The sequence below is a fragment of the Phocoena sinus genome, chromosome 7 (genome assembly GCF_008692025.1).
Source record: "Phocoena sinus isolate mPhoSin1 chromosome 7, mPhoSin1.pri, whole genome shotgun sequence".
NCBI classification, from domain to species: Eukaryota; Metazoa; Chordata; class Mammalia; order Artiodactyla; family Phocoenidae; genus Phocoena; species Phocoena sinus.
In genome coordinates, this window is record NC_045769.1 from 76,172,446 (window position 1) to 76,191,576 (window position 19,131).

Here is a 19,131-nt window from a genome sequence, read left to right on the forward strand (position 1 = left end):
CTATGTGTTGAAAGTTGTTTTCCTACTTTGTACCTTGCTTTTTATCTTTGGCCATAATGTCTTTTTAAATACAGAAATATAAAAATTTGGCCAAATATATCAAATGTTTCTTTTATGGGTTTTGGAGTTTGTAATTTAGAAAAGCCTTTTCTATTTTGAGACTATTAAAATATTTTCAATTTTTTTTCCAATATGTCATATTTAAAAAATTTTACATCTGTCCCTCTACTTATCTGAAATACACTTTTGTTTATGTTGTATGTGTGTATGGGTTTGATATTTATATTTTCCAAATAGGTAGCCAGTTACTATGTGGTCATTCACAGAATAGTCTATTTTCCCTAAATGATTCAAATTCTTAATTGCTATCATAAGCATTTGCCTCTTTTGGGACTCTACTCTCTTTCATTGATCTACATGTATATTTCTGCAGCAAATGCACACCAAGTATTACTATAGCTTTATTTTATGTCATGATAATAAACTGCTGACAGTATAGAGTAGGCTCATATTTGATTATAAATTCTATCTCCTGGAGAGTTGAACTACAAATACCAAATGCCCAATCCAAGTAAATGTTCAAAGATGACAAAAGTCAAAAGAATTGGGTCTGAAATTCAAAACAACAAGTCTTACCCTTATGAGTCCAAACATATGAAAGCTGGGGAGAAAGAATATGTAAAACTGCAATTATTGATTTAGTTATTTATAGTTATCTCATGGAAGAGTACACTATGATATGGATTAATTCTTGGAAATCATTTTTTAAAGTTTAAATATACTGTTTAAAATTTTAATAGGAGAATAGAAATGGATGTATAACTTCCAAAACCCTAGATAAGTAGAGGAAAACTGGAGAAAGAAAACTTGAACGAGACAACCAATGGCAGGAAAGGGAAGAAAATACAAGAACAATAATAAAGCAGGTTAAGTAGAGAACCTAAAAAAATACAGCAGGAATAATCTCAGACAGACCAGTAAGTCATGATAAATATTAATGGGTTAAGCAATCCTTTTAAAAATACAGACTCTTATTTGTCTTTTTTTTTTCTTTTTAAACATGCTATGTACTGTAAGAATCCCACAGAAAATAAAATTACACAGAAAAATAAAAGAATGAAAATGTATTTATAGACCATTACTTATGCAATATAATTTTTGATTGAAAACTCAAACCAGGGCTTCCCTGGTGGCGCAGTGGTTGAGAGTCCGCCTGCCAATGCAGGGTACACGGGTTCGTGCCCCGGTCCGGGAAGATCCCACATGCCCCGGAGCGGCTGGGCCTGTGAGCCATGGCCGCTGAGCCTGCGCATCCGGAGCCTGTGCTCCGCAACAGGAGAGACCACAACAGTGAGAGGCCCGCGTACCACACACACACACAAAAAAAGTCAAACCAAAAAGCATTAAATGAGACAGAGGCACTCTTGTGTGCCAGTCTCAGCCTATCAATAGATTATTTCTATCTTGTCGGTCTCAGCCTATCAATAGATTATTTCTATTTTTCTCAGAAACAGACAAAAAAGGTCAATGGTAAAAAGTAAATAAGGGGGAGACCTTCAAGATGGCCGAGGAGTAAGATGTGGAGATCACCTTCCTCCCCACAAATACATCAGAAATACATCTACATGCTGAACAGCTCCTACAGAACACCTACTGAACACTGGCAGAAGACCTCAGACTTCCCAAAAGGCAAGAAACTCCCCATGTACCTGGGTAGGGCAAAAGAAAAAAGAAAATACAGAGACAAAAGAACGGTTGGGACCTGCACCTCTGAGAGGGAGCTGTGAAGGAGGAAAAGTTTCCGCACACTAGGAAGCCCCTTCACTGGTGGAGACAAGGAGTGGGTTGGGGAGAAGCTTTGGAGCCATGGAGAAGAGCGCAGCAACAGGGGTACAGAGGGCAAAGCAGAGAGATTCCTGCACAGAGGATCGGTGCTGACCAGCACTCACCAGCCTGAGAGGCTTGTCTGCTCACCTGCCGGGGTGGGTGGGGGCTGGGAGCTGAGGCTCGGGCTTCAGAGGTCAGATACCAGGGAGAGGACTGGGGTTGGCTGCGTGAACACAGCCTGAAGGGGGCTAGTGCACCACAGCTAGCCAGAGGGAGTCCGGGGAAAAGTCTGGAGCTGCCAAAGAGGCAAGAGATCATTGTTTCGGGGTGCACGAGGAGAGGGGATTCAGAGCACCGCCTAACCGAGCTCCAGAGATAGGCATGAGCCGCGGCTATCAGCGTGGCTGATAGAGAATAAAATATCTAGGAATAAACCTACCTAAGGAGACAAAAGACCTGTATGCAGAAAATTATAAGACACTGACGAAAGAAATTAAAGATGATACAAATAGATGGAGAGATATACCATGTTCTTGGATTGGAAGAATCAACATTGTGAAAATGACTCTACTACCCAAAGCAATCTACAGATTCAATGCAATCCCTATCAAACTACCAATGGCATTTTTCACAGAACTAGAACAAAAAATCTCACAATTTGTATGGAAACACAAAAGGCCCCGAATAGCCAAAGCAATCTTGAGAAAGAAAAACAGAGCTGGAGGAATCAGGCTCCCTGACTTCAGCCTGTACTACAAACCTACAGTAATCAAGACAGTATGGTACTGGCACAAAAACAGAAATATAGATCAATGGAACAGGTTAGAAAGCCTAGAGATAAACCCATGCACAGATGGTCGGTCACCTTATCTGTGATAAAGGAGGCAAAAGTATACAATGGAGAAAAGACAGCCTCTCCTATAAGTGGTGCTGGGAGAACTGGACAGCTACATGGAAAAGAATGAAATTAGAACACTGCCTAACACCATACACAAAAATAAGCTCAAAATGGTTAAAGACCTAAATGTAAGGCCAGACACTATAAAACTCTTAGAGGAAAACATAGGCAGAACACTCTATGACATAAATCACAGCAAGATCCTTTTTGACCCACCTCCTAGAGAAATGGAAATAAAAACAAAAATAAACAAATGGGACCTAATGAAACTTAATAGCTTTTGCACTTCAAAGGAAACCATAAACAAGACGAAAAGGCAACCATCAGAATGGGAGAAAATATTTGCAAATGAAGCAACTGACAAAGGATTAATCTCCAAAACATACAAGCAACTCATGCAGCTCAATATCAAAAAAACATACAACCCAGTCCAAAAATGGGCAGAAGACCTAAATAGACATTTCTCCAAAGAAGACATATAGATGTCCAAGAAGCACATGAAAGGATGCTCAACATCACTAATCATTAGAGAAATGCAAATCAAAACTACAATGAGGTTTCACCTCACACCAGTTAGAATGGGCATCATCAGAAAATCTACAAATAACAAATGCTGGAGAGGGTGTGGAGAAAAGGGAACCCTTTTGCACTGTTGCTCGGAATGTAAATTGATACAGCCACTATGGAGAACAGTATGCAGGTTCCTTAAAAAACAAAAAATATAACTACCATATGACCCAGCAATCCCACCACTGGGTGTATACACTGAGAAAACCATGACATTGAGTTATTTGTAGTAAGGTGGTTGGACCTAGAGTCCATCATACAGAGTGAAGTAAGTCAGAAAGAGAAAAACAAATACCGTATGCTAACACATATATATGGAATCTAAAAAAAAAAAAAGGTTATGAAGAACCTAGGGGAAGGACAGGAATAACGACTCAGATCTAGAGAACGGACTTGAGGACACGGGGTTGGGGGGAAGGGTAAGCTGGGACGAAGTGAGAGAGTGGCATGGACATATATACACTACCAAATGTAAAATAGATAGCAGGTGGGAAGCAGCCACATAGCACAGGGAGATCAGCTTGGTGCTTTGTGGCTACCTAGAGGGGTGGGATAGGGAGGGTGGGAGGGAGACAAGAGGGAGGAGACATGGGGATATATGTATATGTATAGCTGATTCACTTTGTTATAAAGCAGAAACTAACACACCATTGTAAAGCAATTATACTCCAATAAGGATGTGTAAAAAAAGCAGAAACTAACACACCAGTGTAAAGCAATTATACTCCAGTAAAGATGTTGAAAAAAGGATAAAGTAAATAACAATATAGTGGATTTAAATAATATTTTTTTGCATCAAATGAACAGGTTAAGTACATTATATTCAACTTTCAAAGACCCATTCACAGAGTTTGTTGAATAAAAACCATGGACAAATAGATAAGCAACAAGAATATATTATATAGCACAGAGAATTTTAGCCATTATCTTGTAACAACTTTTAGTGGAGTATAATCCATAAAAATACTGAATCACTATGCTGTACATCTGGAACTAATCTAATATTGTAAATCAACTTATACTCCAATTAAAAAAACTTGGGCAATTTAAAAGAAAATCACTAGAAAACTTTAATACACAAAAATAAGAGAAACTATATATTTGATCATTAGATGGTAAAATTAACATAAACCACAAAAAAAGAGTCTCATAGCCTACTTAGTGGAACATTTTAAAACATTCCACATACTCTTGGGTATAAAGATGAAAATGCTATTGAGGTGGCAAACAATTTTGAGATTAAGACAAAGTGAATGCTTGTACACTCAATACTTGTAAGTTAAAGCCAAAGCAAAACTCAGAAAATACAATTTATCACCACGATTTATTTATTAGAAAATAAGAAAAGTGGAAAATATCTTATGTGTTTTATAGAAGAAAAACCAGAAAATAATGTCATAAACATAATATTTCTTGAGGGTTTACTATGTGCCAACCACACTTCTAAGCCATTTACATATAAATTAATTGATAGGGCAAACCAATTCTATGAGGTTAGCAATTATTATTTCTATTTTATAAATAAGAAGTTGAAGCTCCAGAAGCTTAAATAAGTTGCCTAGAGTCACCCTGATAGCAAGTTGGAGAAATTGGCATTGATTCTAACCCAGGATTGATAAAGTAGGAAAAATAAACCAGGCTGCATCCTTACATTCTAGATTGTCTTCTGAAAAGATCAACTCAAACAACCAAACGCATAGTAAGTCTGATTAAGTAGAAAAAATGTAAAAATACAGAAATACACATTAGGAATAGAAAAGGGTAAAATTACAGATATGGGGTAGAGTTTAAAAGTTTTATGAGAATACTACACCCAACTTTATAGCAATATATTTTATAATCTATATGACATGGATGATATAAAATATAAATGGATAGATAAAATGAAATAAATAAAAGACTCAAAAAGAGATTTTTTTAAAGTCTACATAGACTAATATTTATAGAGGAAATTGAAGGTATAAGGATTACCTTTGAAAGTGAATAGCCCACATTTGGGGATGAGCATATTCATTTATTCCATAAATATTGTGGTCAGAGTAAGACAGTCCCTCTGCAGAAGCCCATGCCTCTATCAGCAGAGATAAGCTGGAGATTCTTCCTTAATGTTTTTGCCATCCAACTGACCTCCGGACCTTACTTCTATGGCTACTCTCTCAAGTTCAGAGTTTTACCTTTTTTGTGGCATGAACTGCATTGTCAGTCTAGTGAGTTCTTTGTACCTTTCTTAGAAGAATGTTTTAAAATGCATAAAATCATGCACACAGATACATATGATCATAATACATAGGTTTACAAAGAAAACTAATTATATTTAAATGTAATTTTCTAGCTATAGGGTCCTTGGAGGTGAATCTCAAAATAAGAATCCTATGACGGTCTTGTCATCACACTATTTTCATTTTCATTTTTATGAACTTTAAAATTCAGTGGATCTTTAGTGTTGCCCAAGAATCCCACATTTCCATAATCCATTCACTCCCCCTCCCCTCTAGATGACTGTTATCATTTTCTCTACACACCTCAAATCTCCAGTGCCTCCTTCTAATCCTCAATTTCTGCAGTGGAGAATTCCTCCCCCGCCCCAATTTTGTTTTTAAGAAAAGGGGAACAATTAGAGGAGAATATTCTTAAGATTTTACTATTCTATCTAGTTGTTTACCTTCTTCTGTGCCCATTTACTTTACCTGTTATCCTGTTATTAAAGATAACTGTCCATGCTCCTAGCCAAAGCCCTGCCTTCCAACAGTGTATTCCAACCATTCTCTCTTTCCTACTCAAGGACATTTCTCCTGCTATTCTCCACCCTCTCTTTCTCTACAACATTAACATTTTTTCCCTTTCTACTAGAAAATTCAAATCAACAGAAAATGAAGAAAAACAAAACAAAATTTTACCATCAAAAAATCTTCTCTTGAGCTCATATCCCCTTCTCGTGCCATCCTATTTTTGCTCTCATTTACACCAAAATTTCTTGAAAGGATTGTACCTACTGTCTCCAATTTAGCATCTCCTGTTCTCTTGAACATACTTCAGTCAAGATTCTACCCCCGGCTACAGTGAAACTGCTTTTATCAGGGTCACCAGTAACCTCCATATCACTAAATCCAATTGTCAATTCTGAACTCTCATTGTAATAGCATCCAGTAAGATCCCAATATCTGGTTGTAGTTGTTCAGGCAATATCAAGGGTAGTGTATGTGAATGATGCCTCTCGGCTTGTAAGATCATACAGTATGTCCTTGGACCTAATAGCAGCATTTGCATAATTTTGATCCCTCTTCTCTCCTTGAAACACATTTGTTGATTTGGTCTTTAGTACATAACCACTTTTGTGGTTTTCTCCTCCCTCTGAGACCACTCCTTCTCTGTCTCCTTTGCTTAATCTATCTTATCTCCTTGACATGAATTTCTTTAAGGTCCTGCGGCTTCATTTTAGAGCTCTTCCTTTTTCTCTTTATACTCACTCTCTTGGTAATTTCATCCAGTCTCATATGCTGACGATTCCCAAATTTATATCTCCTAGACAAATGTCTCCCTTAGACTCTAGACTCATATATCCAAATTAGTACTCAACGTCTTGATTAGGCCTCTCACACTTGACCTGCCACTAACAAGCTCTTTATATCCCTCTTGCTCTAAATCTCCTTCCCTCATAGCCTACCCCTTCTCCATCAATGGAAACTCCATGCTTCTAGTTGCCCAGGACAAAGCTTTCAGTCATTGTTGATTCCTCTGTTTCCTTTATACCCATTAGAAGGTCTGGCTACTCTACCCTTAAATTTTATTTTTCTAAAAATAAAATTTAATATAAATATATTGCTACTTATTTTATATATGTATTTTTATTTAGTCTAATTACTCTAATACAGATTCTACCAATATTTTTGTTACCACCTCCACTGTTAAGAAATAGCTAGGTCAAAAAATGCTTTGTAGGGAAATTGGCATTTGAGCAAGACCCTGTAGGAAAAGTAAAATTGAGGATGAGGTGATTTCAGGATAAAATGATTTCAAGACATAGTTAGTAATTATGAATAGCCTACAGTAATGATTCACAAAGTATAGCTGGAATATCCATAAGCTCCCTGAAGCACCTTCTAAGAAGTCTGCAAAGTCAAATTTTTTTATAATATGCTAGGATGTTTTTGGCTTTCTTACTCTCATTCTCTCTTGAGTGCCATAGAGTTTTCCAGAGGCCACATGACATGTGATTATATCATTGCTCTGAAGGCTAATAGAATGTATGCTGTGTAGTCTTGTGTTTTAAGAAGTTTACAGTTTGAATCTCTAATATGGTCACTATCAACAGGTAGAACCTAAATAAACAAAAATTCTTTGAGTTCTTTAATAACAATTAAAAATATAAAGCAGTTCTGGTACCAAAATGTTGGAGAACCACTGTTGTAGGATGATATTTTGTACTTATGACTAGCCTAGGGTCGTTGAAATCTGGAGTGTATTGTATGTTCACGTATGCTATAAGGCATATGTAGCCCAAGAGACTAAATTCTGGTCACTCTTTGAAATAAATCTCAGAATAAAGAATGGAGAACTTATTCTGTACCTCAGTGATTTAGAATATGGTGAGGCATTGCCATTGGGCTAAAGAGGAGAGAGCAAGCTGACTATGAGCACTATCCAGGGAACATTTAAAAAAATTAAAGCTTAGATGTGGAGAAGAGAGCTTCCAGGAAAAAATATACATACTTTGAAAAAACTCTTCTTGTGTTTTGATTCGACTCATCTCCACCCACCCTCAATGCCTTCTCACCCACCACCAATACACACACACACACATGCACATGTGTGTGCATACAAACATTGGGTATTACTACTTGGGTCATTAGAAATCCATTATCATTTTAAATTTATTTTTATTTATTTTTTTGCAGTACACGGGCCTCTCACTGTTGTGGCCTCTGCCGTTTCGGAGCACAGGCTCCGGACGCGCAGGCTCAGCAGCCATGGCTCACGGACCCAGCCGCTCTGCGGCATGTGGGATCCTCCCGGACTGGGGCACGAACCCGTGTCCCCTGCATCGGCAGGCAGACTCTCAACCACTGCGCCACCAGGGAAGCCCCATTATCATTTTTTAAAGATCATTGTATTTGGAAAAATGCAGCAAAGTGAGACGTGTTTAGAAGGAGGGAAGAAGCAGAATTTTAAACACATTTTGAGGAAGAATTCAGTCAAACTTTACCAGCAAAATAAGGGAGATGTCAATTCCTAAACTGGTTGCCAGAGTAGATGTTAATATTATCTACCATGGACTGAATGTTTGTATCTCCCCAAAATTCACATGTTTAAGCCCCAGTCCCCCTTGGAGATAAAGCCTTATGGAGTTAATAAGGTTAAATAAGGTCATAAAGTTGGGCCCTGATCCAACAGTATCCTTATGAGAAGAGATATAAGAGAGCTTGCTCTTCCTCCCTCCCTTTCTGTCCGTCATGTGAAGACACAGTGAGGAGGAGGTATTTGCAGGTCCGGAAAAGAGCTCTCACCTGAAACCAAGTCGTGATGAAAGATGATATTGGATTTCTCCCCTCCAGAACTGTGAGAAAATAAATTTCTGCTGTTTAAATCATGCAGTTTGTGATATTTTATTAATATAGCCCAAGCTAAGATATTATCATGTAAGATACAAAAACTAGGGTGGAGAGGGGAACTAGTGCAGACAGATTTAAGAAACAAGTAATGAATTGCAACATATTACTTTCTCCCTGAACCAATTAAGTTGCCTGAAATTTCTCAATATATTTGATAATTATTTTGGTTTAAGACTTCTGGTTTTTTGAAATGTTGTCTGAAAGATGGAATACAGTAAAAATTCATCATTGTTCTTTAAGCCTTTAGTATTGCATTAGCTTCTCAGATTCACTGTACTTGAATGGGACTGAAAACAGTTGATGTAGCAATTGGTCAGAAGGATTAGTGATGGCACAGGCATGCCTAATGCCATCTATGGGGCAATAACAGGGTCACTCATAGAATCTGAGGAGACCTGGCAAATCAGGAAACCCTCATTTTACTGATGGGAAAGATAAACCCTGGAGCTGCGAAGTTATTTGTCCATGAACTCACAAATAGTAAAACGGATGGCACTGGAACTCAAATATTTTCACTCATAAAACTTTCCACTAGGAGTCCTCAACATGTTTTATGGCAACTAATGACTTCCAAGTCATACTTTAGTTGAATATTTTTGAAAATACATATTCACAAAATATTATTAAAATATTGGCTAGATTTTTTTGGCATTTTGGTTTTCTTAATTAAGAATTTATTTTTATAAAGAGCAGTGTAATGTTCACATCAAGATTGGGGGAAATGTACAGCGATTTCCCATATACCTCCTGTCCCCACACATGCATGGTGTCCCCCATTATCAATATCCCCACCAGAGTGGGACATTTGGTTCAATTGATGAACCTGCACTGATGCATCATAATCTCCTGTAGTCCATAGTTTACATTAAGGTTCATTCTTGGTGTACATTCTATGAGTTTGGTCAAATGTATAATGACACGTAGCCAACATTATGGTATCAGAGTATTTTCACTTCCTTAGAAATCTTCTGTTTTCCACCTAAATCATATCTATGTCCACCCTCTGCCCTTCAACCTCTAGCAACTACTAAATTTTAAATTTTCCATAGTTTTGCCTTTTCCAGAGTGTCATATAGTCGGAATGATACAGTATGTAGCCTTTTCATATTGGCTTCTTTCACTGAGTAATATGCATTTAAGCTTTCTCCATGTCTTTCCATGGCTTGATAGCTCATTTCTTTTTAGTACTGAATAATATTCCATTGTCTAGATGTACCACAGTTGATTGATCCATTCACCTACTGACGGACATCTTGGTTACTTCCAAGTTTTTCCAGTTATAAATAAAGTTGCTATAAACATGTGTTTGCCGGTTTCTGCATGGACATAAGTTTTCAACTCCTTGGAGGACATATATCAAGGCATGCAATCATATGGTAAGAATATGTTTAGTCTTGTGAGAAACCACCAAACTCTATTCCAGAGTGGCTGCACCATTTTGCATTCCAGCTAGCAGTTAATGAGGGTTGCTTCACCTTCTCACCAGCACTTGGTGTTGTCAATGTTCTGTATTTTGGCCACTCTCATATGTGTTTATTGGTATCTCATTGTTTTAATTTGCAATTTCCTAATGACTTCTAATGTAGAGCATCTTTTCATATGTTTATTTGTCATCTATATATCTTCTTTGGTGAGGTATCTGTTCAGGTCTTTAGTCCATTTTTAAAAACAGGTTGTTTCTTTTCTTACTGTTGAGTATTAAGAGTTTTTTGTATACTTTGGATAACAGCCCTTTATCAGATACGTCTTTTGCAAATATTTTCTCCCAGTCTGTGGCTTGTCTTTTGCAGAGCATGAGTTCTTAATTTTTATGAAGTCCAGCTTATTATTTTCATAGATTGTGCCTTTGGTGTTATATCTAAAAAGTCATCACCATAATCATGGTCATAGGTTTTCTCTTCTGTTGTCTTCTAGGAGTTTTATAGTTATGTATTTTATCTTTAAGTCTGTGATCCATTTTGAGTTAATTTTTTGTGAAGGATATAAGGTCTGTATCTAGATTCATTTTTTTAAAATGCGTTTGTCCAGTTGCTCCAGCACCATTTGTTGAAAAGACTATCTTTTCTGCGTTGCATTGTCTTCGTTCTTTTATCAAAGGTCAGCTGATTATATCTATGTGGTTCTATTTTTGAACTCTCTATTCTGTTTCATTGATCAGTTTTGCTTTTCTTTCAGCAATATGACAATGTCATGATTACTGTAGATTTACAGTAAGTCTTAAAGTTGGGTAGTGTCAGTCCTTCAGCTTTGTTCTTCTTCAATACTGTGTTTGCTATCCTGGGTCTTTTGCCTTTCTATAATAAACTTTAGAATCAGTTTGTCAATATCCAAAAAAATAAGTTGCTGGGATTTTGATTGAGATTGCATTGATCTACAGACCAAATTGAGAAGAACTGACATCATGACGGTATTTTCTTTCTATTCATGAACGTGAAATTTCTCTCCATTTATTTAGTTCTTGTTTGATTTCTTTCATCAGATTTTTGTAGTTTTCCTGATATAGATCTTGTACATATTTTGCTAGATTTATAACTAAGTATTTAATTTGGGAAGAACTAATGTGAATGGTATAGTGTTTTTAATTTCAAATTCCACTTGTTCATTGCTGGTACATAGGTAAGCAATTAATTGACTTTTGGGTATTAATCTTTTTTTTTTTTGCGGTATGTGGTCCTCTCACTGTTGTGGCCTCTCCCGTTGCGGAGCACAGGCTCTGGACGCGCAGGCTCAGTGGCCATGGCTTATGGGCCCAGCCGCTTCACGGCATGTGAGATCCTCCCGGACCGGGGCACGAACCCGTGTCCCCTGCATCAGCAGGCGGACTCTCAACCACTGCGCCACCAGGGAAGCCCTTGGGCTTGTACTTGCAATCTTGTACTCTGCAATCTTGCTATGTTCACTTATTCGTTACAGGAGTGTTTTTGTCCATTCTGTTAAATTTTCTACATAGGCAATCATATCATTTATGCACTAAGATGGTTTTATTTTTTCCTTCACTATCTGTATGCATTTTCTTTTCTTTTCTTGTCCTACTGCATTACATATAACTTAGGCAGCACAGGGTGGCTAGAGTGGGCTTGAGTTGGGTAGTTAGGCTCTGATAATACCCCAGCAGGATAGGTTCTGGTTAACTAGTTTCCCCTGAGGGCAGGCTTCGTTAAGAACAGAGTACTCTGGTGTCTTTCAAAATGGTTCCTTTCTTCTCCTTCTGCTGGAAGAAAGAGGAGATTGCTCTCTGATAATTACTCTGAGCACATGGTTGAGCTTCAGGAGGTAAATCTTACAATATTGTGGGAGTCCCCATGTTACTAAATCCCCTTGGTGTTTTTAAATCTCTGATTTGTCCACACTGAGTCTCTAGCAATTCAGCAATTACAGTTCAGGTTTTCCTAGCACTGGTTCCCTCCACAGTTAGTAGAGACTCCTTGTTTTCACCTGTCTGTCTCTCCAGTCTGAAAGACAGCAGTTTTTCCTGTGTCCCCCACTCTCTTACAGATCCAAGGAGAGTTGTTTACTTTTCAATCTATTCAGCTTTTTATTTGTTGTTAGGAGGGGGTGGCAACTTCCAAGCTCCTGACATGTGGACTGGAAACCATTTTCCTTGGATAATTTTTTGAAAACGTTTACTTTTTCATTTGAAACATTTATTGGTCTGAATCATAGAGAAAAAGAAAAAAATAATGTAAATAATTCTCACTCAATGTTCTTTAAGTGTCACACTTTGACGGTAGAAGCTTGTGTTTAATCTCTGCCCCAAATATTTTACCTCCCCAGGTAAATGCTATCAATATTGAGCATAATAATTAAAAATTACTTTGAATAAAAAACAAAGTATATTTTACCACATTTAGTAGCCCTTTCTTGCTCTTGAGGTTTCACTTCTTCCAGTTACTATGTAAAAGACATGTCTCTAGGGAGGTATAGTACAAGAATGTTCCTCTTTTGACTTGGGACGTCTTATTGATTCCTTCATTTTCTTCACTGTTGAGCCTGTGCTTGCCAATACAGCCCCCTGTAGAGAGATTTTTTAAAATTCCCGAATGTTTTGAAGAATACTTTAGAATGTAATTTCTGCCAGAATCTAATTAGACAGAAAACCTGGAGTTGGGGAGACATTCTTTAACTGGCTTAATTTTTCTTCTTCCCTATTCTCAAAAGGAATCTTAAAAATATTGTCTTCATAATTATTCCTTCTCCTTATTTTTGGCCTTTTCCATAATGGCTTAAAAATTCTTCTAAACAATAAGAACAAATGTTATAAACAAACTCTTTCACAGGCGTTTTCTTCCTCACATCCTCCTTCTCTTCCTACACTCTGAGTAAAACAAAGACAAAACCTCACAAAGCAGATTTTCATGAAGAAAATGCAGAAATCATAAATCTAACAAAAGTAAGGCAAGATTAATTTTTCTCAACTTATCAATACATTTAGTTTTTCAGCATGACTTTTCTGTCACATCTGAGGGAAGTTGATCACATAAGCAACAAGCTAGCCTGGTGGTGGAAAGGCTGTTGACCATTCTGGCATTGATTCTGCCCACAAAAATATGCATCAAGTTATAAGTGGAATTTACCCTTTGGCCTTTAGCTCCCCCTCTTCTAAAACCAAGAAGTATTGTTTGCACTGTGAGAGCAGCTTTTGCACCAGCTAAAAGTGTTTGTAGCTTATTACTAAATGATCTTAAAACAGCTCCAGAAAATATGGAAATTGATTTTTCATGAGCACAAGAAAAAAAAAGGTCTAAGGTTACCAGTTACAAAAAGTTAAACTACTAATATTCTCCTAGATTTTTGTTTTTTCTTGACATTTTATTTGTTGTCAAAAGCATATTAGAAATTGTGACCAGAATTACATGCATCTAAGACGACACAGTGATTTTCAATATTCACATTGCCAAGTATTCATCACTTTCCTGAAGTTTACTTATCTTACTTTTAAGCTAAAGAAATGAAGGAAAGTAGGTTGTAAGTATTTGCAAAGTTTCCAAAAATAAGGTTGGTATGCTCAAATAAAAGATATCCAGGGCTTCCCTAATGGCACAGTGGTTGAGAGTCTGCCTGCCGATGCAGGGGACACGGGTTCGTGCCCCAGTCTGGGAAGATCCCACATGCCACGAAGTGGCTAGGCCCGTGAGCCATGGCCGCTGAGCCTGCACATCCGGAGCCTGTGCTCCACAATGGGAGAGGCCACAACAGTGAGAGGCCCGCATACTGCAAAAAAAAAAAAAAAAAAAGATATCCAGTAGTCAGGAGACAGAGCTTTGTCTTCTAAAGGAATAGAGAACATAAATTGGTATCTTACAAAAATAAGATATGCCAAAGAAAATAAAGAAAACTCATAACACAGATAAAAAACCTCCTGAATTTTCTTTTATGCATACAAATATGGTTAATTGTTGGATAATTTGTGATTATCATATTTAAAAGATTTGTCCTTACAATGTGAACATTAGTTGTTATAGCTACTTTTATCCTTTTATATTCAAGAAAACTAAAGAGGTGGGAGGGATAAACTGGGAGATTGGGACTGACATAACACACTGCTATGTATAAAATAGATAACTAATAAGGACCTACTGTGTAGCACAGGGAACTCTTCTCAATACTCTGTAATTTCCCCCTGTATGGGGAAAGAATCTGAAAAAGAATGGATATACATATACGTATAACTGATACACTTTGCTGTACAGCAGAAGCTAATGCAACATTGTAAATCAGCTGTACTCTAATAAAAATTTAAAAACAACAACAAAAAGGAAAACTAAAGAATAAAGTAGAGAATTGTTGAAGTTAGAGCCTGAAGTTGAATGAGAATCAAAATACACCTTTGTGTCTCTCAAACCTGCCTGTTGCTGCTGGATACTTAGCTTTTCACAGTAATATTAACAAAAAATACATGTAAATAAAATTTCATGAGGAAAAAAATGGCTAAAATACACAATACAAGTGGGAAAAGAAGTAAAGCTAGAAAGTGTTAAAATGCCAAATGTGATTTTCTTGGCTTAATCATCTCAGATTTCAGATTAAGAACTGAGATTTATTTAAGTCTCTTTTGTTGAGGCATAAGGATGGAGTTCTTGTCAGAAAATTGTTCACTTTTCTTGGCTGTAGTAACATTATAAATGCCGTACAAATACTGTTTTTCTTCATAGCCTGCCAAAAAAAGTGGCAATAAAGAGTTAACTAAATATATCCACATCTCAAAAGCATTTTAATTTTAATTTTAGAATAAGATTGTAGTTAATTCACTTTTAAAGGCTGCAAACTTAACTTTCTTAATTGTAAGAAGTAAAAATGGAATTTATATGAAAAACTGTATGGTTTGCTAGAGAAAAACAGAGAAAGAGACAGAGACAGAGAGAAAGCACACACTCAAAAATGATTGATAATCACTTTCAAGTCTATTCAGAGATGAGGGTGATATTAAGAATGAGGACTGGTGCTAGTTCAGTTTTATGCTCTCTAGTTTACATAATCACAGGGGGCATAAGTTGAAAAGAGACTGACCACATATTACTCTCTGTTATTTAATTCTTTGGTCTGAATTCCAGTTATGTCTTATATGTTGTAACAAGAAAGAAAATGCTCCTTGCAATACTCCTGGAGTTAGAATCAATAAAAGAATATGAAACATTTTCCAAAGTGTTTATATTCTCCAAAATGGTCATAGTTTCAAAGGATCACAGATTAGGTGTTCTTTTTTTTGGTTGGAGGTGACAAAGAAAGGTGAAAAGGGATGCAAAAACAAGCAAAATGCAGATACTTCTAAAAAATCAAATTTATTGATGTATAATTTACGTGAAATAAAATTCACAAAATTTAATTGTACAAGTCAATGAGTTTTGAAAACGAATACGGTTGGATAGTCCACACCAGAATCGTGACGTTGGACTTTTTCGTCACCTCAATACGTTCCCATGTGCTTCCTTGTTACCAGCCCACCATCAACCTCTGGCAATAATTGATCTGTTTTTTATCTTTGCCTTTTTTAGAATTTCATATAACTAGAATCATAAAGTATGCAGTCTCTTGTTTCTTTTTTATCATTTAGCATATGAAATTCATCTATATTGTCATATGTATAAGTAGCTTTTTTTTTCTTTTCATTGTTGAGTTGCATCCTATTATATGGATTTATCCACCAATTAATAAACACTTGAATTTTTGTCTATTATTAATAAAGACTTTATGAATATTTGCATTCATGCCTTTGTAGGAATATATGTTTTCATTTCTCTTGGGGAAATATTTACGAATGGGATTTCTGGGTCATGTAGTAAATGTATATTTAACTTCATAAGAAATTGCCAGGTTGTTTCCTAAAATGGCTATAACCATTTTGCCTTCCTGCAAGCAATGTATTAGAGTTCCAGTTGCTCCACATTCTCAACAACACTTGGTATGGTGAGTGTTTTTGATTTTAACTATTCTAGTGGGTATGTAGGAGTATCTCATTGTGATTTTAATGTACAGTTTCTGATAAATAATGGTGTTGAGTTTTATGTGCTTATTTGCATTTCATTGGGAGAGTGTCTTTTCAAAACTTTTGCTCATTTTTGTTCATTTTTAAAGTGAGGTTGTTTGTCTTTCTATCACTGAGTTTTAAGGCTTCACATATTCTAGATTTAAGTTTTCCTTTTTTTTTTTAGAGAATAAAAATTTTTCATTTTGGATAAGGTCCAAGTTATCAATTTTCCTTTCTTTTATGGATCCAGGTTTTGGAATAATATCTAAGAAACCTTCACTGTCCTAAGGTCACAAAGATTTTCTCCTCTGTTTTCTTCTGTTAGTTTTACCGGTTTAGCTTTTACATTTAGAACTATGACCCATTTCAGGTTAATTTTTGCAAACGGTGTGTGGTAAGGGTAAAGTTTTACTTATTTATTTTTACATATAAATATCCGACTATTCCAGAACTATTTTTCAAAAGACTATTTTCCCTCTTGAATTACCTTGGTATGTTTGTTAAAATTGGATTACTATATATGTGTAACTCTATTTTTCCACCCTCTATTCTATTCCATTTAATGTCTATCCTTTGGCCAATGCCACAATGTCTTGATTACTGTAGCTTTATTGTAAGTCTTGAAATAGGGTAGAGTAAGTCTTACTACTATGTTCTTCTTTTTCAAAATTATTTCGTTCTTTGCATTTCATGTAGATTTTTAGAATCAGATTGTAATTTATACCGAAAGCCTGATTGGATTTTGATTGAGACTGCATTGAAATCTATAAACCAGTTTGTTTAGGTTCTTTCTTTTCTTTTAGCAAAATTTTTTAGTTTTCATTGCATAATATTGCACATTTCTTATTGTTTATCCCTAGATATTTTATCTAATGACATTAGAAAAAATCCAATTGTGTGTTACTAGTATCTAGGAATACCATTAATATATTGATCTTATTTGTATCTTATGACTTTGCTAAACTCATTTCTTTACTGAACAAGGAATGAAGAGGTAGGAAGATTTCAAGATTGTTTAATTCATTATTATGTAATATGATCAAAGATCTAGATTTATAGCTCAGCTCTGCCACCCTCATCATGGTGGCTTTTGACTGTAGATTTATTTTCTCATAGTCATAAAATGGCTGCAATATCTCCAGGTATCATATTCTCACGTATAGACACACAATATGCAAAGCCTAGATGAGAAAATGCTTGTTCTGATGCCTCTTTATAAGAGATTTAGTAAATACTCTCTTTCCCTAAGCTTATCCATGCAATCTTGCATCCATTGCAAACCCATTCTTGAACAACCATGGTCAAGGAGACCAGATTCACCATATAACTGTCCTTCACTAATCAAGACTCATCCACTGGGTCTGGTGAAAATCCTAGCTCCTCTAAAGCATATGACTGCCTTATACCCAAGCAAAATCAGGTTCTCGTTACAAGGAAGAATGGGAGAGAATGACTAATGGGTAATCAAAAAGAGTTTTTTCAGGTTTCTGATAATTTTAAGGATGATTTTTCATGCTTTTAATTACTTGGCAACAGAACAATAAAAATAATTATTTTGAACTTGACTCACATCTGTGTTATGAAATAGGGACATGAAATATTATCCATATTCAGTTATGATAGTTCTAAATCAAATGTTAATAGACTAGTTAATGGAACAGCAAGTCAAGTACAGGACTGTAGTAATTACACACAGAAGATTTTAGAAAGACCTTTACTCCTCTTTGATAAGCTAGTCTATGTAAGGTTTTCCATGTTTATAAACTTAAGTTTAATCTTATTTGAGTGAAACAATGGCAAAGGAAAAACCCTTATTCATGTTATTTCTGGATGTTATATATAATGGCAAAAATAAGTGAGTATATCTGTAATGTAAAAGAAAGAAAGACATTAAGCTAACCAAAAAGAAACTGGCCAACTAACACACATGAGGAGAATGTAAAATAACAAAGCACAAAAATTGGAAAATTTTTCATTGATCTCTTAAAATAGATATTCATAAGTGAAAGTGCTTGAGATGCCAAAAAGGCCTACTTAATTAAACATAGATTCAAAACAGGTAGTGAAGTGAAAGTTTTGACAGTTCTTTCACTTATTTTCTTATTAAAAAAGCATGGTATTTTTGGTATATGTTATCCTATTCATTGAATACTCTCCCTCCTAAAATATCTAATGCCCCCAAACCTTTAATATAGCACTCCAGAATTAAAGGTTAAAACTTTAAATTTGAAAGTTAAGAGTATAATAGCATTATTAACAAATTAGACCATTTTGTGTTCACCTGGCAAATCCTTACATTTCTGTATGACAATAACTATAGAAAATCATATTTTCTGATATTATATATATAATATGACATTTTAATACATATATAAACGTGTGTGTGTGTGTGTGTGTGTGTGTGTGTATATCACACTGCAGCCTCAACAAGCACCATACAGGACATAAACTCTGACATCTAGAAAAATAATACTGAAATAATCCTGAATGTTAAAATACTATAGCTTCTTAGCTTTTGGGAAGTTAGGAGTCTCTGGAAACATTCAGCCACAGGTAACAGGGCAAAGCAGTGGATGGTGGTCTAGCCAGCTCTGCCCTGTGTCTTCCAAGGGGGGAGGTTGGGTAAGCATGAGGACAGCCTGAGTACTGGTAGACTCTTGAACCATCTTAGTCTTTTAACCCAGTAAACACTACATGAATCATACCCCAGAGTGAAGAAAAGAGGAGGGTTGAGGCTAGGTTCTCTGGATCCAAAGACATGACAG